At 44.9% G+C, this 25,867-nt stretch overlaps 1 protein-coding gene across 2 annotated transcripts in view; it reads left to right on the forward strand.

Moving 5' to 3' along the window:
* Positions 1-426: 426 nt before the first annotated feature.
* BSCL2 (BSCL2 lipid droplet biogenesis associated, seipin) overlaps positions 427-25,867 on the forward strand; it is a 69,390-nt gene continuing 43,949 nt past the window's right edge. The window contains exon 1 of one of the 2 annotated variants that reach the window (XM_033954847.1): positions 427-575. The gene's annotated coding sequence lies outside the window, so the exon portion shown is untranslated. Of the gene's footprint in view, positions 853-25,867 lie in introns of both variants that reach the window. The other variant, XM_033954846.1, reaches the window with a different exon arrangement.

A 25,867-nucleotide genomic window follows, 5' to 3' on the forward strand; every position in this document is an offset into this window, starting at 1 on the left:
TTCAAAAAACCAAAAATATTATCAATATAGTAGAAAGCTAAACTAGAATAATTGGTTAAAAAAAACCCTAAAGCTCCCGACGAGAATGACGCCTGCAGTTTAAATTTAGCAAAATTTAAAGCATACAAATAAAGGGATTTCAGTACGGGCTCGTACCCCCTTATTTGTATGCTTTTAAATTTTGCTAAATTTAAACTGCAGGCGTCATTCTCGTCGGGAGCCTAAGGGTTTTTTGGGGTTGTTTTTTTTTTTAACCAATTCTAGTTCAGCCTTCAAATTGCTACCAGCTTCATCAGGAAACTGTTTGGCGGGTGACATGTTGTTCAGGTGCTTGGAGGCACAAGACGTCCAATTCCTCGCAACCTGTGAACAGCAGGCAGCCTCTGACTAAGCGCGTGTCGTAACCATGGAAACCTATGCGTGACATGAACCGGAAGGGGTGGAGCTTTCACTTGCAACCATCGCCGGAAGACTTTTTTTATGCTCCACGCTTGCGCAGCGTGAAGAAAGCCCGGAAGACAGGCTCGAGGGCGAGGCAGTAAGAGATGTTCTTGTATCGCCAGCTAGCTAGCTTGGTGAGCGCGAGGGGACGGAAGCTGTGAATTAAAGGGACGAACGGCACTAGCACTAAAGCTCAGGAATTGGCCTTGTTTGCATTTTGTACCCCGCAACTCTTATTGGATGCCTTTATTAATATTCTATACATTTTGCTTACCTCTTTTAATTCTCCTTAATGTTATATTGCCCCCTGGTTAGACCTGGTCCCTGGTGAAGGGATATGGGGTTTGTTCAGAAGAACTGATGGCACTAAGTTTCTTTTTTTGGAGGTATATCTCACAGTATTAACTTCAGGTAATATAATTTGCTATGAAAATGTTTTTTAAAAAACGGGACTACATACACATCTGTACTTTTATCTGAACTTGCTTTCTTGGGGAGATTGTTTCCAGTTAGTAATCTTCCAGAGCAGCATCTAAGAAAATATGCCTCAGCCAATACTGATTGTCTTAAAAACTGCTTCTTGGCCTCTGGTTTCTCTTCTGATCAAATAAATCGGCTGAAGTATTGCTGTCTGGCTTTTTTTATTTTTTAACTGGAGTGAGAGAGTGGCCTAGTCGTGGTTAGTTAGAGCAGCTGCCTCATCACCCTGAAGTTGTGAGTTCGATTCCCACTGCAGCTTCTTGTGGCTCTGGGCAAGTTACTTAACACACTTCATTGCTCCAGGTCCAAATAAAATACCTGTCTAAAATATGTAAACCGCTTTGATTGTGTAAAACACACAGAAAAAGCGATATACAAGTTCTATCCCCTTTACCCTTACATATAGGATCGAGTGGGGAGGAATTAATACTCTGTTAGAATTGTAAGCAAAGCAGGAAGTGTAAATGTCCCTATAAAAGAAATAAAACCACTGTAAATCAATAAAATTGACATAATTAATTTTATAAATTAATTATGGACTTCTTTTATACAAGTTACTTAGCTGTTCCTGATGCTGCTCACATTCTCTTTAGCCTGAGCAGTTACTTCGCTCCTTCTGTTGGCTCCTTTCCCTCACAGGACTGCACATTCTTGAGGACTCTTTTTGTATGCTTTCTTAATGCCCCAAAACTAGTTTTTGGGGAGGATGTTGTGCCAGTTTTCAGCTGGTAGATAATTATACTACTTGAGTCTAAATTGCTGCTGGCCTCAGCAGAACAGATGGGAGAGGGGGAAGGGACAATTCTTATAAAAGGGCACTTGTATGGAATTGTCTGTTTAAAAAAATAATTATAATCTATAATCATTCCAAAACATAAGAGTTGCCATACCGGGATGACTAAAGGTCTACCAAGCCCAGTATCCTGTTGCCAACAGTGGCCAACCCAGGCCCCAAGTACCTGGCAAGATCTCAAGGAGTAAAATAGATTTTATGCTGTTTATCCTAGAAATAAGCAGTGGATTTCCCCAAACCATCTTAAAACTGTAATGGCTTATGGACTTTTATTCTATGAAATTATCTAAACCTTTTTTTTTAACTCTGTTAAGTTAACTTCTTTCGCCACATTCTCTGATAAATTCCAGAGTTTAATTATATGTTGAATGAAGAAATGTTTTCTCTGGTTTATTATAAGTCTACTACCGTACTTAGTAGCTTCTTCGTATGCCTCCTAGCCCTAGTATTTTTTTTAGAGAGTAATCCAGCGATTCATCTACTCGTACCTCTCCACTCAGTATTGCATAGACCTCTAACCAGGGCTATGGAGTCAGTAAATAAAACCTTTGACTCCAACTCATTTATATATCTATATAGATGTTCTACTACATGCAAGGTGTGGCTTCTTGGGAGTTTGGTTTAATTTTATGTTTATCATGTTTGATCAGCTATTATGGATTTGGCATTTGTGTTCTGTGTGTGTGACCGAGGTATTCTGTTAGCATGATTTTTCAATGCAACATTTTGTAGTAATTTGGCTTGTTCATTCTCTAGATCAGTGTCTCGCAAACCTTTTTGAGCTGGGGCACACTAAACCTAGTGTTCTCGGCTCAAGACACTCAGAAGTGCGTTGGCATGATATATGGGTAGAAAGACCACGCACATGTGAGACAGCAGCTTGAGAGGCACATCCTGTAAACAGTCATTGGGCGCTGGCACCTCTCCTCTTCCCCAGCGTACCGCGGGAGGCATACTGGCATGCCGCGGCACACAGTTTGCAATACGCCGCTCTAGATAGCGGAGGGGATATTTGTGAAGGGGAGGGGAGACAAGGGTTTTGTTGATCTTTTTATGCATTTGTGATTTATAAAATGACAGTTGTACAGAATATTATTTCTTTTTATACTTTAATAAAATGATTTCAATATAAAATCATAACTTCGAGGCTTGTGCAAATGGGATCAGACAGAGTTTGCGGGACTGGCAGGGACAGGAATATTGTTTGCAGGGATGGGGACAAACTTTGTCCCTGTGTCATTCTCTAGGTGCCACTTTCACTAACATAAAAAATATTACATTTTGTAATCAAAGAACTTTATATTAAAATTTATTCTAAAAGTAAAACATATCCTGAAAAAAGTGGGTTAATCAAATTTTCTGTGAAATAAGAAATTTAAGCGTTATATTTGCATGACATACTATTTAACTCTATTAGGAGTTGGAGTTGGCACATTTTTTTCATCGACTCTAGTAACCCAAAAATTGCTTCTGACTCCACAGACAGCCCTGTCTTATCTTCCCTGAGTCATGTTTTCTCCAGAAAGAAGAACCCTAGCCACTTTAGCCTTTTCTCATAGGGAAGTTGTACCATCCCTTTTACCATTTTCATCACCCTTCTTGCTACCTTTTCTAATTCTGCTATATTTTTTTGAGATGTGACGACCAGAATTGCACAGTATTTGAGGTGTGGCCGCACCATAGAGCGATAGAAAGGCATTATAACATTTTAATATTTGTTTTCCATTCCTTTCTTGATAATTCCTAACATTCTATTTGCTTCCTTAGCCACTGCTGCTGTACAATGAGCTGAGGGTTTCAGCATATCCTCAATTCTAGTTCAAAGGGTTCAACAGACTTGACCTGGGTTTCTTCCCTTCACCTGTGAGGTTTGCAGAAGGCACTATTTACATTTTTCAACTCTGCCTCCTTGTGTTTCTAGGCAGTGCTTCAGCTCCTCAGTTTTTCCTTCTGAAAACGAGAACAGACTGTCTTTTTTTTTTTTTTTTTTTTGCTCTGCATTTGATTTATTCTTTTCTGTGTTTTATTTGATTTTTGAGGTATCCTGGTGCTCCAGAGGTTCACAGAAATCCTGGGAAAGTGCTGCCTGGGAGAAGATATAGTATCTGGATCAGAGAGCTTGGAGGGCAGTCGTTTTTACAAGGAACCTACTTAGCTGGCCTCCACTAACTTTTAAGCAGCTTGGGGAGTGTTCCCCTGGGAGCTGAGCTTGCCCCTGATTTATCAGATGCTTGAATGCAGGCTGAGTGGTTCCCTGTTGGTCCAGAGGACTGTAGCAGGTGCCGCTGCATACCCCTCTGAAGACACATGAGGAGCTAGTGGAGTTAAGGGTTTCAGATCCTTGGGGTCTGACTAAAAGGCAGCCCGAAGAGGCAAGCACCTGGAGAAATCTACAAACTTGTCTGAGGCAGAAATCTTCTCCATAGTTCAGCTACAGTGAGAGCTGAAACAGGCAAAACACCTTCCAGTTATGTCAGTACAATGCATTACTGTCTATGGGAGACATTGGGGGGGGGGGGGGGGGGGCTATAAATTCAAAGTTTTAAAGGTATTGGTGACTTCCTATAGATTCCTGTATCTCTAAAATCCCTTCCCTGAATTTTTGGAACTTTAAACTCTCCCGGGCTGTTTTTTTTGTGCCAAAACACTGCCATGGTGGCCACCTTGGATTTCTTAATTTTAAAAACCTCTATTTGCCTCATAATACCTCAGTTTGCTTAATAATCAATTTCTGTGGATTCTCTAGGTCTTTCTACCCATATATCATGCCAGATTTTTGCTGGATGGTTGACTGAGGAGCATCCATGTGCCATGTGCTGCTGGAGCACTGAACTTAACTCCCTCTGGTCCCTCCAGGGTCCTAGAGTTGTAGAAAGCTGGTTTGTTGGGGCACAAGTCCCCCCTTAGAGCAGTGTTCTTCAACCTTTTGACACCTATGGACCGGTGGAAATAAAATAATTATTTTGTGGACCGGCACCGGTGGGCCAGACCTCACCCATCTCCATGCCAGACCAAGCCCCCATAATAGTACTAATTGTAACACCATTTTTTCCATTCATTTTTCATACATACACACACACACACACACACTATAATTGTATTACCACATAATGGTTAACCACAAAATTTAACTACACAAAGCACACTGTATGCTTCTCAATATTCATTCCTACTAGAACACAGATAACTCCATGCAAATACGGGACCAAAAATTAAAAGTACTAATGTATACAAGCAAACCCTAAGATGCAAGACTCTGCATGCAGTACAACCCCAGAGGAAAAGAAACAAATGCATTTCTTGCTGAACAGTGCAAAATACAGACAGCAGATGTAAATCAATCACTAAATTAAAAAATAAAATCATTCCCCCCTACCGTTGTTGTCTCCCTCCCTCCATGCTATGCCTTGCCTTCTGGCCTGCTCCTGCCTGGCTGTTTTATGCCGTCCCCGGTGTTATTTTCTGGCCGTGGTAGCGGCTCCTCACGTGACCCGCGCCTCATCTTAGAGCCTTCCCTCTGACGTTGCGACGTCAGAGAGAAGGCTTCCGGTTCAGGTGCAGGACGCGCATAGGAGCCTCTGTCCGGGGCTTTGTGCACTGCAGCACTGAGGAAGAGGGAGTCAGGCCAAAGACAACGCCACATCAATCGCACTGTGGACTGGCGGCTGAAGACCACTGTCTCGGGCCTGATGCACGTGCCAGCCCTGCGGACTGGCAGGAAATTTCTGCGGACCAGCACAGGTCCATGGACCAGCAGTTGAAGAACACTGCCCTCGAGTCCTTGAATAGTGACTTGGTGGTGAAGTGCAAGTGGAAGATTCCTCTGAACCCATGAGGGCACAAGAAGTTCCCCTACAGAAATCCTGAGATGATCCAGGGCAGGGATTTAACTCTGATTTTGTCAGTTTAATATTTGAAGCATATGTGAAGTACAAAGTGTCTGCACAGAATGGAGTTTCGCTGGTGGTGGTGCAAGCGTGCTAACCTTCACAGAGTGCAGTTCCCCAGTGGAAAGCTTTGCTATAAGAACCGGAGATCCAGTTAGAAAAGGACTGGAATGACGAGATCAGGGTCAATGCTTTTGCTCCCTCAAAGTGAGTCCTCAGGTTTTAGAGGATTTTAGGTCTCAGGTGGGTGAACACAGCCAAGAGTCTTTGTCAGCCCTGGACCAGAGAGAGGACCCAAGAGTGTGCATACTTTTCAAACTGATGGACTTGGTGGAAGTCATTACAATATCTTTGCGGGAATTAAATTTAGAACTGCAGACTTCCACAGCTCGTATTTCACAGTTGAGCAATGCTAAGGCTCAGCCCACATTTTTTCCTTTGCATCCAGAGATCATAATGATGCTGATGGAGCACTAGGATGTGTCAGAGGGCCCTCATGAGGTTTACCTAGGCTATGACAAAATTATACTCTATTGGGCTCATTTTGAAAAAAGATAGATGTCCAGAAGGCAGCATAAACCAACTTGGACGTCTTACTAGTCAAAACATCCAAGTGGGCATTCTCAAAATAGACTTTCTTGGTGTCTTTCTGCTTGTTTTGCCTCCAGTGTGTCCAAATCTTAAAGGGGCATGTTAGAGGTCTGATTTGAGCGGGCTTAGGACTTGAACGCTTGTCAGGCATAATCAAACCTTTAATAAAGGTCCTGGGCTTTTATTTGTAGACATTTGCAAGCTAGACCTGTTTTTAAAAGCATCTAAATTCTAAAAAGTGACAAACTGAACAGATGACCACTGGAGGGATTAAGGCATAAACCCTTATGCCCCCAGTGGTTACCGACCCCTCTCCCACAACCCCAAGATGTAAAAAATAAAACAACCCACCAAAATCAAACAGTACGTTCTAGCCTTTATTAGGAGGGGGTGCTGAAAAGTTCTCAGCCCAAGCAGCTTCAGATGTTAACACAGACATTTTGAGCTCAGAGAGCAGTGGGGTACTCTTAAGGGTTACTGCAAATTCAGATACAGATGTTAACCCAGGACAAGCAGGCAGCATATTCTCACTGATGGTTGACGTCACCGACGGAGCTCCGGTAGGGCCACTTTAAAAGTGCATTGCCACCTTAAGAACTTAGAAAGCTCACCGCGCATGCGCGAATGCCTTTCTGCCTGACGTAGGCACTTAGTCAAGCAAGTGCCTACACTACAGAAATATTTACCTGAACGTCAAGTACCTGTTTTACAACAGTACATTTCTAGTTTGTTACAATTGAGAAAGATTTTGGTATGCTCTATTTGACACTTTTGAGCTCACATTTCGAGCTGCAGGCATGTTTGTGGCTATGCGGTGCTTAACTTGACTTAGGGTGTCTGAGCTGGATGTTAACCACCAGGATCGTCTGGCCAATGCTCCTTGTTTGGGCGATGAACTTTTTGGAGAGTCTTTAGATACCACCACCCAAAAGTTGTCAGCTCATGAAAAGAGGTGGGATACTTTGGTTAAGAACAAGAAAAAGCCTCCACCTGCTCGTCCTTTCAGACAACAGTCTTCCTATCAGCGTCGTTTTGCTGTTAGGCCTCTGCAGCCAGCTCAGTCTCAACCTTGCAGACAAAGGCAACAGCAACAACCACATCAACAACAGAAACAGGCTGAGCAACCTAAACCGTCTTTTTGACCTGTTTCTTCGGAGCATAGCCAGTCTCATCATTTCTGAACCCTTACCTCAGCCCATCGGAGGTCGTCTTCAGTTGTTCGTCAATCGTTGGGAACTCATAACCTCGGATCTTTAGTTCCTCAACATCATTCGTCAGGGTTACTCTCAATTTCTAGACTCTTCCACCAGACAGTCCTCCAAGAGAGTCTGCTTTGGACCCTGCTCAGTCCTTCCTTCTTCTGCAGGTGGTGCAATGCCTTCTGCTGCTGAATGCCATCGAGGAAATTCCCCTCAATCAGCAGAGTCAAGGGATTCTACTCCCATTACTTCTTAGTATCCAAGAAGACCAGAGGACTGAGACCCATCCTGGATATCAGAGCTCTCAACAAATTTCTAGTCGCTTGCTCTGCTTTATCCTCTCCGCAATCAGAACGACTGGCTATGCTCCCTAGACCTCAAAGAAGCCTACACACACATCCTGATTCATCCGGTTTCCAGGAAGTATCTCCGTTTCAAATCAATCGTTGCCATTACCAATACAAGGTACTTCCCTTCGGCTTGGCATCTTCTCCCAGAGTGTTTACGAAGTGCTTGATTGTAGTGGCTGCATCTCTTCGATCACACGGTCTTCAAGTCTTTCCTTACATGGACGACTGGTTGATAAAGGCTGTTTCATCTCAGGAAGTGGTCCAAGCAACATCTCAGACCATTTCTTTTCTTCAGATTCTGGGATTTGAAGTCAACTTCCCCAAATCACATCTCATTCCGACTCAACGTCTTCAGTTCACTGGGGCAATTCTAGACACCACTCTCATGAGAGCGTTTCTTCCGCCAGATCGACTTCTACCAGTATTTTTTCCTAGGCCCCATTCTCATTCTGGAGAAGCAGCCTTGCATACTTTGGACTGTAAACAAGCTTTGACTTACTACCTTGATCGCACCAAGCCTCACAGAACTTCTCCCCAACTCTTCATCTCATTTGATCCAAACAAGTTGGGGCATCCTGTTTCCAACTGGCTAGCTTGTTCTGCTATTCTCAGATCGGACTGGCACTGGAGAGCTGTGTCACAGCCCATAAAGTTAGAGCTATGGCAGCTTCTGTTGCTTTCCTTCGATCCACTTCTATTAAGGAAATCTGTAAAGCTGCCACCTGGTCCTCAGTTCATACTTTCACTTCTCACTACTGTCTGGAGTCCTTCTCCAGAAGGAATGGGCACTTCGGCCAATCTGTATTACAAAATTTATTTTCCTAAAGGCCAACTCTCCCACCATCCCATTTGGTTAACTTGGAAGTCACCCATCAGTGAGAGTATGCTGCCTGCTTGTCCTGGGATAAAGCACAATTACTTACCGTAACAGATGTTATCCAGGGACAGCAGGCAGATATTCTCACAACCCACCCACCTCCCTGGTTGGCTTCTTAGCTGGCTTATCTTAACTGAGGGACCGCACGCGCCTACGTCGGGCGGGAAGGCACTCGCGCATGCGCAGTGCAGAATATCGAGAACTTTCCAAGTTCTTAAAGTGGCAATGCACTTTTAAAGTGTCCGTACCGGGGCTCCGTTGGTGACGTCACCTATCAGTGAGAATATCTGCCTGCTGTCCCTGGATAACACCTATTACAGTAAGTAACTGTGCTTTACCATATTTTGCTTATATTGTTTAGTGAGCCCTCCAAAACCTACTGAACCTACATTGACACCTGCAGGCTAAAGGGCTATTGTTGTGGGGTACAGGTGGGTACAGTAAGTTTTGAATGAGTTTTGGAGGGCTCAACATACAATGTAAGCAGTTTATAGTGATGTTTGCCTTGGAGTTTGAACGTGAAAGCCACTGCTGCTCAGCTCAGCTGTCTGTAAACAGTATGCTAAGAATGCTGGCTGCTTTGAGGTCTGAAAAACTTTCTTTTGTGCGTTTTTGATGTGGACATATTTATATTCGAGAATGGCCAAAAAAGATAGACATACTAAGGACCAAAATGTCTATATAGGTCATTAAAAAAAAAAAAGATGGAGGTCTTGCTATTTTGAGAATGGAAATTTTCTCTACTGGATTTCAGGATGTCTTTCCCAAAGCACCCAAATTCAGATTTAGACTTCCTATTGACAATGCCCCTCCATGGTTTTGAGTTGAGCAACTTTTTACCACACACAAGGTGGATTCATTAGTAGCACAGGTAACTGAGTGTACTTCTCTCCCTAGTGAGGAAGGCATGTTCTTAAAGGATGCACAGGATTTTGCAAGGTGGATTTAGTCCTCAAAAGACAGTTTGAGTCTTTAGCTCTGGGCCTGAAAGTAGTGGCTGCGGCTTCCTTCATGGTGTATGCTTGCCATAAGATGCTGCACTAGACTCCATCCATGGAGGAGAGTATATCTAGGTGTTACTGTTGAAGGTGGATTACGTAGCATTTTTAGGGCTATGAGCAGTGTCTGTTTATTTGATTTCTGCTCGAAGAATGCTCTGAATCAGACAGTGGGCGAGAGATTCTGCTTCTAAAGCTACTTTGAGCAAGCTCCCTTTTAAAGGGCAAATGCTCTTTGGCAAGGGGTTGGACAATTTTATATCTAGTGTGGCAGATCGTTGTCCTAAGTCATTACCAGTCAGTAGATCACATGCCCCAGGGGGGTTGAATTGTGGTTCCTATCGTGGCTACAGGCAGTCTCGCCATGCAGCGACAAGTTCCTCTGCTCGGAGATCATGACAGAGGTTTGGAGGTTCCAGATGACCTTGGGCGTCCACCCTTTGCTCTGCAGCTAGTACCAAAGAATCCCATGCAGGAGAGTGCAGCAGGGAAGAGATAGGGAGATGTCAGGCTATGAGGATGGGGTGAGAAGGGAGAGCGAGCAGATGCTGGGCTATAAGGGTGGAGGAAAGAAGACGATGAGAATGGTAGAACCCTGAGGGGGAGGAGAAGATAAGGAAACAGATAAGAAGATAGATATAATAGAGGGTAGAAATATGGTAATGGAGGTACAGTACATTGAAGATTCATACAGAGTCTTACAGAGAATCCTCAAAACCATATTAAGATACCACACAGGGAATGGATGTCGCATGGGAGGATGAAGACGCAACTCTCCCTTCAGAAATCTAGTTATGTCAGGATGGGAAGCCAAGGACTTTATCCATTCAAGCTCTAAAGCACAAGAGACTGGCTACCTGCACCTTGAGAGAGCCAACTGCTAGGCCCTTTTCAAACGTTTTAACCAAGATAAGTTCTATCTTCTTTCCCATTAGAAGAAATGGTTAAAAGCTTGAATTATTAAAATTAAAATCAAACAGGTATATTTGGGAGGAGTGTTTTGACCAGGGGTGACGTGAGTTACACCATCGATATTGGTGAACTAACCCTGCTAAGGTCTTTTTCTCCCCTTCTGTTTCTATGTGAACACACATTCTTGTACAATAACCTCTGGAAGCATCACCATAGAGTAATCAACCTCTTTCAGCCTTGACTGCAGGGAAACTCAAAACCAAACTCCATCCCCTCCCTGCGAGGTCATATCCCTGTACACTCCCCTGGACTTCCAGTCTAATTTCCTGCAGCCTTAGCTGCAGGGTGTGTATATCTTCTCGTGATTAATTTTACATTTTCTAGTCACTTTAATAAACCTTACAATACACTTCTTCCTCCGTATCCGCAGTTTCCGTATCTGCAGATTCACTTATTTGCGATTTTTCGGCTGCTGATTCCGCCTCCTAATTTTCATCACTGAACCTGGCATTTCACATTGGAAATCGCTGCTCCTGGTGGTTCATGGAGGAAATCACTGTTCCCAGTGGTTCCTGAAGGAAATCGCTGCTCCTGGCATTGTACGGAGCAAATCGCAGGTCGGGTTATTCATGGTTTATTATCTTTTTCAGGTATATTTTACCGAAAAACTGTGAATAACATGCAAAAAGTTTATTCGCGGTTTTTTGGTATTCACGGCTATGTTCTGCCCGCATCCACGCGAATACGGGGGGAGAAGTGTATACTCATGTTATCAACATTAACTTCATATAAATAGTTAATGCATACCTCATTGTACATAATATGACTTGAGAAATTAGATCTTCTGTTGGTAGCCCACTGGGTGCAATATAAACATGATGTGAATGATTTAAAATTTGTGGTGTTGATTACCGTCCAATTAGTTGAGGAGGTAACATTTCAGATATATTACTAAGAAAAGAGCAGAAATTAATCACTCCTGGGGAACAGTTGTACCACATGGTCTAAACAAGGAAGTTGAATGGCATTTGTTATAATTAGGAACAGCTGTAGATAAAGTTCAAATAATGATCAGGGAACGGGATAGTTTATAGGGGTCTCAAAGTCCCTCCGTGAGGGCCGCAATCCAGTCGGGTTTTCAGGATTTCCCCAATGAATATGCATGAGATCTATGTGCATGCACTGCTTTCAATGCATATTCATTGGGGAAATCCTGAAAACCCGACTGGATTGTGGCCCTCAAGGAGGGAGGGATTTTGAGATCGAAAGTTAAACAATGAACAATGAGGTATACATTAATTATTTATATGAAGTTAATATTGATAACATGAGTATATTGTAAGATTTATTTAGTTTTGGAATGATTGAATACTATTAGAGAGAGTGTAAATAATTGAAGCCGTCAACAATCTAAAGCCCCTGATGACGCTTAAAGGCGAAACACAGAGCTGTGTTGGGCTTAACTGTTCAGTTTGATCGAGGTGGAGAATATATGATGAAGAGTTAACAACGGAAAGACAAGACAAGTGAACACTGGCACAGTGATGAAAATTTCCTTTTGATCTATTGATTGGACAGTGCTTCATATAGTGAATGGACTTTTAAATTGGATAAATAGGATAGATTGGGAGGGCTTAATATGTATTAGTGCAGTGGTCTCAAACTCAAACCCTTTGCAGGGCCACATTTTGGATTTGTAGGTACTTGGAGGGCCTCAGAAAAAATAGTTAATATCTTATTAAAGAAATGACAATTTTGCATGAGGTAAAACTCTTTATAGTTTATAAATCTTTCCTTTTGGCTAAGTCTCCTAATAATAATATTGTAATTTGTATCTAAAGAGACATATGATCAAGAAACTGATTTATTTTACTTTTGTGATTATGATAAACGTACTGAGGGCCTCAAAATAATACCTGGCGGACCACGAGTTTGAGACCACTGTATTAATAATAATAAATAATTTATTTTTATATACTGCCTAACCAGCAGTTCATAGCGGTTTACACAATTAGATACTCAGCATACAATATAATAACAGCATACATAATAAAATCAGAGTAACTAATACAAGCATTAAGAACATAAGAACATAAGAACATAAGAAATGCCATCTCCGGATCAGACCTTCGGTCCATCAAGTCCGGCGATCCGCACACGCGGAGGCCCTGCCAGGTGTACACCTGTCGTAATTTATAGTCCACCATATCCTTACATGCCTCTCTTAAGGAGATATGCATCTAGTTTGCTCTTGAAGCCTAGGACGGTCGATTCCGCAATAATCTCATCTGGGAGGGCATTCCAGGTGTCAACCACTCTCTGAGTGAAGCAGAACTTCCTGACATTAGTCCTGAACCTGTCCCCCCTTAGCTTCATTTCATGTCCTCTAGTCCGTGTCAAATTGGACAATGTAAATAATCTTCTCTGCTCTATTTTGTCGATTCCTTTCAGTATTTTGAAGGTCTCGATCATATCCCCACGCATTCAACTAAAATAAGTGCAGCTAAAATAATTAAAAAGTACATTATAACTACATGATAATTTGAAAATCAATAATGTATATTGTTTAAATGGGTTTTAAGATATTTTCAAAATTGATAGTAAGTAAGAAATGGAGAAACAAGAAGATTCAAACATGAATTCATTAATCCTGCTTAGAATGCTAGGGTCCTATCCAAAAATTTTTTGTAACAACAAGCATTTGCTGAAGGAAAATAAAACCAACCAGATCTATGGATATTTTTCTTAAAAATAAAAAAACTAAAATGAGAAACAAGATAAGCCGGTGCTAAGCCAAATAAAACTTTAAAACAAATGCATCCAAATGTAAATAACACTCTAGCCTCGAACGGAAGCCAGTGGAGCTTTTGATAATATACACTGATATGATCGTGTTTTCTCAGATTAAAAATCAAATGAATAGCTGTATTTTGTATGATTTTTAATCGGCTAGTGGTTATTCTATACGATCCCAAATAAATAACATTACAATAATCCAATATTGAAAGGATTGAAGATTGGACCATGATTTTAAATTATATAAAATCAAAATATTTCCTAATAGTACACAGCTTCCAGAGGACAATATAACATCTCTTAACCAGTGAATCTGTATGGACCTTAAAAGATAAGGACCGATCTAAAATAACTCCTAAAATTTTTAGCTTGGGAGATATTGAATAAGATTGACCGTTTAAAAGTAGAGTTGTTTTAGTAATTTTTTCATTAGGACTAGCTAGAAAGAATTTTGATTTACCCGGATTTAATTTCAATTTAAATGTAGATGTCCAAGTTTCCACTTTTGTATGAATAAAAGTTATGTAATTTAACACTTCTGTGATGTGTATGTATGTAAGAGAGTAGTTGATGTTTAATTGAATTTTAAAACATAAGTGTAATAACATGAATAACTTAATGATTTAATAAATGATTATTATTGATAAAATATATGGTTTAAAGGTATAGCTTTTCTTTGTATGGAATTATTGTATAATTAATTAGAGGTATTGAAGGTATTTTATAGATCCCGTTGGTGTTTGTGTATAAATGAATATGCATGAGATCAATATGCCTACAATGGAAACAATGCAGGCAAATAGATTTCATGCAAATTCACTAGAGAAATCCTGAAAACCCGATTGGATTACAGTCCTCAATGGCCAGAGTTGGGCATCCCTGACATAGAGTAACTATTGAGGAACAAAACAAACATTTGTTTTGGGAGAGTATTATAAATATAGTTTGATTAGTCTTCTCTTAACACTGCAGTCTGCATATATTGTTGTACTTGGATGAGCCCCACTATTAACCCTTCTCCATTTAGAATATTTGCCATTTAACCCTACTTACTGTTTTCTATCTTTCAACCAGTTCTTAATCCAAAATAGGACATTATCCCAGGACAAGCAGGCAGGTAGTCTCACTAATGGGTGACGTGATCCAACGGAGCTCCGATGAGGACATCTCACAAGCAGTCTTACTTGATGAAACTCGAAGTTTCGAGTTGCCCGCACTGCGCATGCGCGAGTGCCTTCCCGCCCAGCACAGTTCTTACTTTTCCGCGGAGCCGAGAAGTCCGTCTTCGACTCTGCGTGAAGTTTTCTTCACTTGTGCCTTCTTTTTTTTTTTTTTTTTTTATTATTTTCAACTTAAATTTCAAGTATTACACTTGTACAGAAAGCAAGAATAGAATAGATATCAAATACAATAGTAATATAATTCCTAAGTTAACAAATATACTATTTATGCTCAAGTCCACAAATTGAGATCCAAGAATTAAAGAAGCTTGGCGAAATTATATAGAAAAACAGTAATAATAACAAGAAACTGAGAGCTATAGCATTGAGATGGGGTCACAATATCCAAATTATAGAGCTCAAGGATTGTTAACATTCAGACGAGATATAGCCACGAAGTTGGTCAGTTGTGATGGTTCAAAAAACACATATTTAAAAGTACGGTAATATACAATACACTTACACGGGTGTCTCAAATAAAAAGTTGCCCCCAGAGATAAAACCCCAGGTTTCAAAAGAAGAAATTCACGGCGGCGCCTTTGCGTCTCCCGTGCCAAATCTGGGAACATTTGTATTTTATATCCAAGAAAGCTTTTTTGTCTATTTTTAAAGTAAAGTTTTAACAACCATGTTTTATCAATTGGCAAAGCTAAAGTAATAATCATAGTGGCTGGTGATGCTAAATCTTTTTCAGATGTTTCTAAAATCTGTGAAATGTTTAAGGGTTCTTGATCTGAAGATTTTACTTTTGGTTGTTGATTTTGTTCTTTATCAGGCAAATAATAAACCCTTGAAAATGGTGGTAATGAATCCTCGGGTATCTCTAAATTCTCCATTAGATATCTCTTAAGCATATCTCTAGGTGTTACTAACTCGAGTCTTGGAAAGTTAATTAACCTTAAATTATTGCTACGTGAGTTGTTCTCAAGCATTTCAATCTTCTTCCTTAGGTTAATATTGTCTTTAACTAAGGTCTCTTGAATTTGTTTCGATGATTCAATTTCTTTTTCTATTTTTTGAATAGATGAGTTAGAAGTATTCGTTTCTTCTCTTAAGTTCTTCAGTTCCTTATCGTGTTCCTTAATTTTCCCTTCAATTTGTTGAAATGTGGGAGTAATATTTTTAACAAAACCAGCCATTAAGTCCCAAATAGATTCTAAAGTCACTTCTGCAGGTTTAATCAGTACAATTGGAGTTTGTGTAAGTGTAAATTGCTCACCGTCCTGAAGTCCTTCGAGGGGTGTCTTCTGTCCTTCCCCCTCATATTGAGATGGTGTTCCCCCAGACATCTCCATGGGGGCCCTGGAAAGGTGGGCCCCAACCTCCGAGCTCTCCAGTGAATCCTTCCTTGCCTCTGGAGAGGAGAAAGCCAGTGAATCCGGGGTTTCCCCGCCCCTGGGAGAGCTGGTCGTCTGGGGCTGCGGGGGCGGTGCCCTAACGTCGGGGCTCAGTGTAGTATCGGGCCCAGGAGCATCCACAACGGGTTCGCCTCCCTGTGTCCTCTGCGGGCCGCCATCCGACGTCGCTGTGACCTCCTGCATGCGCCGCAGGAGTTCGTGTATGTTCCCGAGACCCGGGGCTCCAGGACACCGCGAGGCAGAAGCGGCACTCCGGCCCCGTCTCTTCGGCATCGCGGTAAGTGAAAACCGCTATTAAAGTTCCAGTGAATGCGATCCTGGGACACGCAGCTCAGCGCGTCCTGCTGTCAGATCGCCATCTTGGATACCAGACGATTGTTATGTCACTTGTGCCTTCTAAATCCGTGGTTTTGGGTTAATTTTTTCATAATCGCTGATTTTCATCGTGTTTTGTTGTTTTTCAAAAAAAAAAAAATTTCTTCCATCCGTTTGACCAGGCAGGCCACGTGGCCGCAGCCCCGCGGCTTCGATCTCGCAGCGGAGCTTTTCCGGCCTATGTCCCGGCCTGCTACCGGTTTTAAAAAGTGTTCCAAGTGCCAGCGCGTGATTTCACTGACGGACCCTCATCGATGCTGTCTTCAGTGTCTCGGGCCTCAACACCTCCCGAAATCGTGCCGGCCTTGCTCAACACTTACAGCCCGTGCTTTCAAGCGTCGTTGCATCTTTTGGGAGTCGCTGTACGGCATGGAGTCTTCGAGGGAGCTTTCATCATCGAAGGGCCCTTCACCATCGGCCTCTCCCGAGGCTCCCCAGGCTTCCACATCTTCTGCTCCGAGCCTCATCAAACCAGCCTCGTTTGTACCGACTCAGTCTTCGATGCAGGCTGCAGTGCCTTCCTCTGTCTCTTCAGGTCAGATAGCGCAGCAGCCCATTCCCCCGGTGGTGCTTAAAGTGCCCAAGGCTTCTAAGTCCAAGCACTCTCACACTGCCTCGAGGGAGCACAAAGCCCGTGCAGGTGGTCCTGTTGGAGACGCGGATCCATCCTTGCCGGCTTCGTTCCAGACCTTACTTGAGAAGCAATTCATCCAGCTCTTTACCACGATGGGACCGAAGCTTCTCTCTCAAATCCAGCCTGGGCACGCGAAGGCCTCCCGCAAGGTCGAGCCGCCTCCAGTGCCTCAGCCGTACTCATACTCTCTACAGGGAGCAGAGTGTCTGCGAGTGTCTGGTCTGGCATCGATGCATGCATCGCAAGGAGCAGAGTCTTTGCCCATGCCTCCATTGGAACCGATTCACTCGATGCAAGGAGTAGAGTCTTTGCGAGTGCCTCCATTGGAACCAATTCAGTCGATGCAAGGACTTGAGTCTTTGCGAGTGCCTCGTGGTTCTTCCAGTCAACCACCTGTGCTTCGATCCACCGCTTCTAGCTCCATCCACTCTCTGGGGGCCTCAACGAAGATCCATTTGCCTCGTTCGTCGAGGCCTGCTTAGAGGCACTCTTCGAAGCACTCCAGGCATGCCTCGCCTCGTCAGAAGCAGCCTTTCCTTCAAGTTTCTCCACCGTCTACTTCGCCTCCTCCGATGCCGGAGCTCAAGGACACAGTGGGGTCTTTTTATCCAGTCCGATCCCCGTCCTCATGGGATCAGGAGGCCTCGACGTCATCGAGTCCATCTCGAGGCCCTGCTTTGGCTGACCTGTTGTCCTTTTCTTCTTTTCTCCGTCAGATGGCTGCAGATTTGGACATTCAGCTGGACACTGGGTCCAAATTCTCCAAGGAGTATCTCGAGACGATGCATCTCCCTTAACCTCCTGCTGGAATCCCTCAAGCTTCCTCTTCATAAGCTGCTGGATCAGACCTTTGTCCGCTGTCTGGAGACTCCCTATTCCATCCCTGCTGTTCCGGGTAAATTGGATGCCTGATACTGCACGGTTCATCATAAGGGATTTGACAGTGCCCAGCTGTCCCATCAATCCCTTTTGGTGGAGTCCTCATTGAAGCGGTCTCATCCCTCCCAGGTCTATGCCACTGTTTCACTTGGCAGGGAGGGCAAGACGATGGACAGGTTTGGCAAGCGAATTTACCAGAACTCTATGATGACATCCAGCGTTCTCAACTACAATTTTCATTTTATTACATATTTTGAGTTTTTCCTGTCCATCCTTCCCAAGTTCATAGCCTTGCGTGGCTACGGATCATCGACATGGACCCCAATCTCCAGGACAGGCTGGCTAATGTCCCATGTGCTGGATCTGACCTTTTCGATGAGTCCATCGAGGCGGTGACCAAGAAGCTGTCGGACCACGAGAAGTCTTTCCAATCGATTTTCCGTCCGAAGCCCAAGCCAGCTCCTCCTCGTCCTTCACGCCCGCCCTTGATCTACCAGCGGCATTTCCCACCTAAACAGGCTCCTGCCATCCGTCAGTCTTCACGAGGGAGGACACATCCAGTGTTCCAGAGCCGGAGGACATCGTGGATGGGGATCGGGATGAAGGGCTGGCCCGACTGGAGGTGAGCCGAGGGGATGTCCTCGGGCAGATAGACGGACTAGAGAGTGACGGGTCGCCAGGTCCGGACGGCATTCACCCAGGGATACTCAGGGAGCTGGGGAGCGAAATAGCAGAGCCACTTCGCCAAGTGTGTGGCCTGTCCTTGAAAACTGGAGAGGTCCCAGAGGACTGGAGAGTTGCAGATGTCGCGCCCATCTTCGAGGGGGATTCAGGGGGGGACCCGGGAAACTGCAGGCCGGTGGGCTTGGCCTTGGTCCCGGGAAGGATGATGGAGGCGCTGATTGAGGACAGCATCTGTGAACACGTGGAAAGCAATGGACGGCTAAATCCGAGTCAGCGCGGCTTCTGCAGGGGTGGGTCGTGCCTCACAGGCTTGTTGTACTTCTTCGAGGGGGTAGACAGCCAGGTGGATAGAGGGGAATCCATCGACATCATTTACCTTGACTTTCAAAAAGCCTTTGACAAGGTACCACACGAAAGGCTGCTTAAAAGGCTGTGGAAACATGGAGTGCAAGGGGAGGTCCACCGATGGATCAAGAACTGGCTGGCAGGCAGGAAACAGAGGGTTGGAGTGAGGGGCCATTACTCAGACTGGCAATGGGTCGCGAGCGGAGTTCCGCAGGGGTCGGTGCTGGGACCGCTCCTGTTCAATGTATTTATTGATGACCTGGAGGCGGGAACAAATTGCGAGGTTGTTAAATTTGCAGATGACACCAAACTCTGCCGCAGGGTGGAAGCCATGGAGGACTGCGAGGATCTGCAAGGGGACCTAACGACACTAGAAGAATGGGCCAAAAGGTGGCAAATGAGCTTTAACGTAGGGAGGTGCAGGGTCATGCATGTAGGGAAAGGGAACCCGATGTTCAGCTGCAGAATGGGGGGATCACTGCTAGGGGTAAGTGGCCTTGGGGGAGACCTGGGAGTGATGGTGGACACAGCCTTGAAGGCGTCGGCGCAGTGCGCCACAGCCTCAAGAAAAGCGAACAAAATGTTGGGTATCATTGGGAAGGGTGTCACGACCAGGACAAAGGAGGTCATCCTACCACTGTATCGTGCAATGGTGCGCCTGCATCTGGAGTGCTGTGTCCAGTCCTGGTCGCCGTGCCTCAGGAGGGACATGGCGGTACTTGAGGGAGTCCAGAGAAGAGCAACTAAACTGATGAAGGGTATGGAAAACCTCCCATGTACTGACAGACTGAGAGAGCTGGGACTGTTCTCCCTGGAAAGGCGGAGACTTAGAGGAGACATGATGGAAGCCTTCGGGATCCTGAGGGGTATGGAAAGGGTAGACGGGGACAGATTTTTCAGATTGTGGGGAACCACAAGTACAGGGGGGCACTCGGAGAGATTGGAAGGGGACAGGTTTGGAACAAATGCCAGGGAGTTCTTTTTCACCCAGAGGGTGGTGGATGCATGGAGTGCGCTTCCGGAGGCTGTGATGGGCCGGAGCACATTACAAGGCTTCAGAGAGGGTTTGGATGGGTTCCTGGAGGATAGGGGAATTGAGGGGTACAGATAGGAGTAGAGGTAGCTTAAGGGATGGTCTGAGACCACTGCTCAGGCAAATGGGCCTGATGGGCTGACGCGGGAGCGGACCGCTGGGCGAGATGGACCTCTGGTCTGCCTCAGCGGAGGCAATTTCTTATGTTCTTATTTTATTTTTTTCCTGGCCTTTACTCAGGGATTTTGGAGAGGACAGGAAGGGGCCTTTTCTGGCCTTTTATTGTTCGGAATGAGCTTTGGGTCCCACGGGGGATCCATAAAACCTCAGGGGTGTTGCACTTAGACAGCTGAGTCCCTCCCCCATTCCCTCACCTCCCCAATTTTTATTTATAGATGTCTCAGCTGTACACCTTTCCTAAGGGCAAAGACTACATCTTGCAGAGCTTAACATATAGCATAACTTTATTCTTCTATATCGCCATAACCAACTGATTTATAGGCGGTTTATATCAAAGAAGACAGGACAATCAGTGAAATACAAGATGATAGTGAAATACAAAATATTTCTTATAAGTACAAATATTCTTTAAGAAAATAGCTAGTGGGATCTGCTCCTTTTAAGCATTAGATTAGAAAAAACAGGCAGAGCCATTGGTTTTTTTTTCCTAGAGCCAGTCTGAAGGGAAGTTTCATTCATTAATTTTTCTTGTTCCTAACTCATTCACAATGATCACTTCTTGGTCTAAGAAATTCTCAGTGTGCTCCTACTGAGGTCTCAATATGGCTGGCTTCGAGTCTCATCTGGGTCGGCTTTGGGTGCTGGCAAAAGGAGATTTTCCTGGTAGCTGCGAAGGGAAAGTTGGCCTTGGGCAGTGGGGAGGCCCAGGATTTGCCTACCACCGACGGATGCTGCTGGCAGAGAAGCCCGAGGTTATCTGACTGCTGGATGTACTGGGAATTCCCTTGCCATCACGTTGGGGTTTTCTGCGGTTTCCCTTTTGTGGCTAGTTCTTTCCAGACCTTTGGTTAGCCTTTTTCGGTGGGCTTTTTTTGCTTTGGTAGGAAGCTCCTCCATTTTGACTGAATCTTCAGCTGAGCTTCCATCTATATTAGAAAAACAGGAACAGGTCAGCCAGGCCTCTTCCTCTGCAGTTGTGTGAGGTTCTGTCCCACCGGTGAGATTTTGTGATGGTTGTGTACAAGGCCTACTGCCTGCATACAGCTGGTGGTCCCTTGAATTCCCTCCAAATCCAAGCTTAGTAAGTTTCCCTTTAAGGATTCCTTTCTTTTTGGGGAGGAATTTGGGAGACTTTAAAGTGCCTCAGTTGGCCTCAACATTCTGCTAGAGGAGGTCTGGGTTGAGGTCGACTTCGTGAGTTTCGCCGGTATAGGCCTGGCAGAGTCTCTGTTGTGGGTTCTGCCTCCCAGGGTTGGTTCTTCCAGCATGTGCAGTCCTTTTCAGGGTGCTCGCTGGAGAAGTCAGGGCTTCTCCCTCTCCGCCTCTCTAACTGCCCAGTGACGGTGTTCGAGTCCTTTCCCTGGCTGAGATGGGGAATCCTGTTACAGGAGTTTTACCGGGGGTGGACTGAGATCACCACAGATCAGTGGGTCCTGGAAGTAATTTGAAATGGGTATGCTCTCGAGTTTAACTGACCCTTGGCAGATCTTTTTCTCTCTTCCCGTTGTCAGTCCTATCCTCTTGGAAGAAGCGGGCATTTTATTGGATGCTTCAGTGGTTGGTGGAGCTCAAGGCAATGGTTCCAGTACCCCCTCAAGAGATTGCACTGGGAGGTACTCCATTTACTTTGTGGTGCCCAAGAAAAAGGGGGCTTTTGACCTATCTTGGTTCTAAGGGGTGTGAACTGGGTGCTCTGGGTCCCTTCTTTTTGGATAGAGATCCTAAAGTCTATGATCTTAACATTTCAGCCCAGGGAATTTCTGAGTTCTCTTGACCTGATGGAGGCCTATCTTCATATCCTGATTTGGGACCCTCATCGACGATTCCTTCACTTTGCAATTTTGGGAAAGCATTATCAGTTCTGTGCACTTCCATTTGGTCTGGCCACAGCCCTGCATTCCTTCACCAAGGTTATGATGGTGGTTGTGGTGGCTGTGGTCTTGCGCAAGGAGGGCATCTTGGTTCATCCTTATCTGGACAACTAGTTGATCCGTACAAAGTACTTTCAGGAGAGCTCCTCTGTCGTGGTCCGTATTGTGGATTTGCTGCATTCATCAGGTTGAGTAGTCAGCCTTTCCCAGAGTTGGTTGACTCCTTTTCAATGCTTGGAATATCTCGGAGTACTGTTCGACACTGGTCTGGGAAGGGTGTTCCTTCCTGAAGCACGCGTGCAGAAGCTGCAGTTGCAGATTTGCTCTCTAATGGGCTGTCGTCCCTGGGCGCAGGATTTTCTTCAGGTCTTGGGGTCAATGGCAGCCTCCTTGGAGGTGGTCAGGTGGGCCTGGGCTCACATACCTTCAGTATTCTCTTCAGTGGTGGTCCCCACAGGTTCACAAACTGAACTGTCTGGTCCCTCTTCACAGGATCGCACGTCGCAATCTGCATTGGTGACTTCAGGCCCACAATTTGGTCCAGGGAGTGAGTGTGGATCTGTCCCAGAGGACAGTGTTTCTCACAGATGCCAGTCTCATCAGCTGGGAAGCACAGTGTCTCAGTTGTTCAGCTCAGGGCTGCTGGTTGCTGGAGGAGGCTTACTGGTCAATCAATGTTCTGGAGACCAGAGTCATTCAGTTGGTGCTGGCAGCCTTCCAGTCATTCCTGGAGGGCAAAGCTGTTTGGGTTCTCTCCAACAATGCCACTGTGGTGGCCTATGTCAGTCAACAAGGGGAGGGGGAGCCAAGAGTTGTCTTGCAGGAGACAGCACTTCTCGTGGAATGGGCGGAGATTCACCTGGACATAGTGGGCATGGACAATGTCCAGGTGGATTTTCTCAGTCATGTGCTGGATCTTGGCGAGTGGTGTCTCAGGATGGAGGCCTTTGATCTGATAGTTTAGGCATGGGGTCGGCCGATGATGGATCTCATAGCCACGCATTTCAAGTTCAAGTCAAGGAGGTTCTTCAGTCAACACAGACATTGTCAGGTCGAGGGACTGGATGCTCTGGTGCAGGATTGGGCAATGGATGGCCTGCTGTATGTCTTTCCTCCTTGACCGCTGGGGGGCAGAGTTCTTCGCATTGCATGTCATGCAGGCAGCGTGATCATGGTGGCTCCAGATTGGCCCAGGCGCCCGTCGTATGGGGATTTGGATCTTCTTCTCGTGTCTTACAGATTGGCTCTTAAAAGGAAGTGCCTAAACAAGAAAGGATATGGAGATAAAGTGGTCTCTATTCTTATGGGGTCTTGGAGGTTCTCCATGTCTCGGGCTTATGTGGCATCTCTTCAATGACTGGTGTTCCACTCAGGCAATAGTTCCCCTGCGTGCTTCTTTGTCGCACATTTTGGAGTTTTTGCAGGATGGCCTGTCTTTAAGGGTTCAGGTGGCAGCTTTGTCATCATTTAGAGGTTCTTTGCACAGTTGACTGTTGTCCTATCTTCTGATGTGATTTGTTTCGTGAGGGCAGTGAAGTTGATATGACCTCTGGTTCACCCTTCGGTTCCTGCTTGGGATCTCAGTTTGGTGCTTTTGGCTCTGGTCCGTCCTCCCTTTGAACCCCTTAGCTCCTCCACATTGAAAGACCTTACTTTGAAGACAGATTTTCCTTGTAGCCATTACTTCAGCGAGACGTGTATTGGAGTTGCAAACTTTTTCTTGAGCTCTTTTCTTGGAATTTTCAAAGGAGCTTGTGGTATGCGGCCTGTTCCTTCTTTTCATCCTAAGGTCATTTCTCCTTTTCATGTCTCGGGCTTATGTGCGCATTTGGCGTCTCTTTAAGGACTGGTGTTAACTCTGTAGTAATGGAAGTAACTGGTATCAGAATAGTGATATCATCTGCATAGATGTGAAATATCACATTTAGACTTTGTAGTAAGTCCGCCAAAGGAGCAACATAAATGTTAAATAAAGTAGGTGATAATGGGGAACCTCGAGGTACCCCACAGGAGTTAGAATATCGACCATTGGTAAATACTTGATATGATCTTTTTTTTTTCAAGAAACCTTCAACCAATCCCAAACTTTTCCTGGATTGGCCACCGTGAGAATGGGTTACTGGGCCTGATGGACCATTGGTCTGACCCAGTAAGGCTAGTCTTATGTTCTTATAAGAACATAAGAATTTCCGCCGCTGGGTCAGACCAGTGGTCCATCGTGCCCAGCAGTCCGCTCACACGGTGGCCCTCTAATCAAAGATCAGTGCCCTGAGACTAGTCCTACCTGAGCTCGTTCCGGTACAGTAGGAACTTGTCTAACTTTGTCTTGAATCCCTGGAGGGTGTTTTCCCCTATGACAGAGTCCGGAAGAGCGTTCCAGTTTTCTACCACACTCTGGGTGAAGAAGAACTTCCTTACGTTCGTACAGGATCTATCCCCTTTCAATTTTAGAGAGTGCCCTCTCGTTCTCCCTACTTTGAAGAGGGTGAACAATCATAGAAACATAGAAAGATGACGGCAGAAAGGGGCCATAGCCTATCAAGTCTGCCCACTCTATTATCCCTCCCCAAACTACCCTCCAAGGGGTCACGCACAGGTGGCATCACCTCTACACTACCCTCATAGAGATCCGACATGGGCATCCCATTTTTTCTTAAAATCTTGTATGCTGCTGGCCATGATCACCTGCTCCAGGAGTGCGTTCCAATGGTCTACCACTCTTTCTGTGAAGAAGTACTTCCTGGTATCCCCATGAAATTTCCTGCCCCTGATTTTCAGCGGATGTCCTCTTGTGGCCGAGGGACCTTTGAGAAAGAAAATGTCGCCTTCCACCTCTATGCGACCAGTGATGTACTTAAATGTCTCAATCATGTCTCCCCTCTCCCTGCACTCTTCGAGAGAGTATAGCCGCAATTTATGTAGCCTGTCCTCATATGAGAAATCTTTGAGCCACAAGATCATCCTGGTGGCCATGCGCTGAACTGACTCAACTCTCAGCACATCTTTACGGTAGTGTGGCCTCCAGAATTGCACACAGTACTCCAGATGAGGTCTCACCATGGTTCTGTACAATGGCATTATGACTTCCGGCTTCCAGCTAACAAAGCTTCTACGGATACAACCCAGAATTTGTCTAGCCTTATCAACTGAGTCTATTCCCTTCAGTACCTTGAATGTTTCGATCATGCCTCCTCTCAATCTCCTCTGTTCGAGGGAGAAAAGGCTCAGTTTCTCTAATCTTTCATTGTACGGCAACTCCTCCAGCCCCTTAACCATCTGAGTCGCTCTTCTTTGGACCCTTTTGAGTAGTACCGTGTCCTTCTTCATGTAGAGCGACCAGTGCTGGATGCAGTACTCCAGGTGAGGGCGCACCATGGCCTGGTACAGCGGCATGATAACTTTCTTCGATCTGTTCGTGATCCCCTTCTTTATCATTCCTAGCATTCTGTTCGCCCTTTTTGCCACTGCCGCACATTGCATGGACGGCTTCATTGACTTGTTAATCATAACTCACAAGTCTCTTTCCTTTCCAAGTACAACCCCAGACATCCTGTATTTATGCATGAGATTTTTGTTCTTATGTTCATTCCACTTGGGGTCAAGTGGCTTCCTGGGCTGAAAGTTTTTTTGTGCCCCCGGTGGATATCTGTAAGGTTGCAGTTTGGTCTTCTCTGCAATATTTTGTACGTCGCTACCAGATAGGCGTGTTGGGATGCTGTGTTCGGCGATCATGTTCTTGTGGCGGCCCTTCGGGGATCCCACCCATGATGGGTACTGCTTTGGTATGTCATCCGTCTGTGCTAGTCTGCAAGTTCACGTTCTCTCCGAGATTCTTGAAGATCTCCAAGAATCTCGGAGACAGCGTGAACTCGCAAGCCTTGAGCATGCGCAGATGCTCAAGGCCTAGCAAAGAAGAGAACGCAGATCTTCGGGCACCAGCACATCCTGTGCGTTGGTGCCAGTG

This window comes from Geotrypetes seraphini, chromosome 8, assembly GCF_902459505.1.
Source record: "Geotrypetes seraphini chromosome 8, aGeoSer1.1, whole genome shotgun sequence".
Taxonomy (NCBI): domain Eukaryota; kingdom Metazoa; phylum Chordata; class Amphibia; order Gymnophiona; family Dermophiidae; genus Geotrypetes; species Geotrypetes seraphini.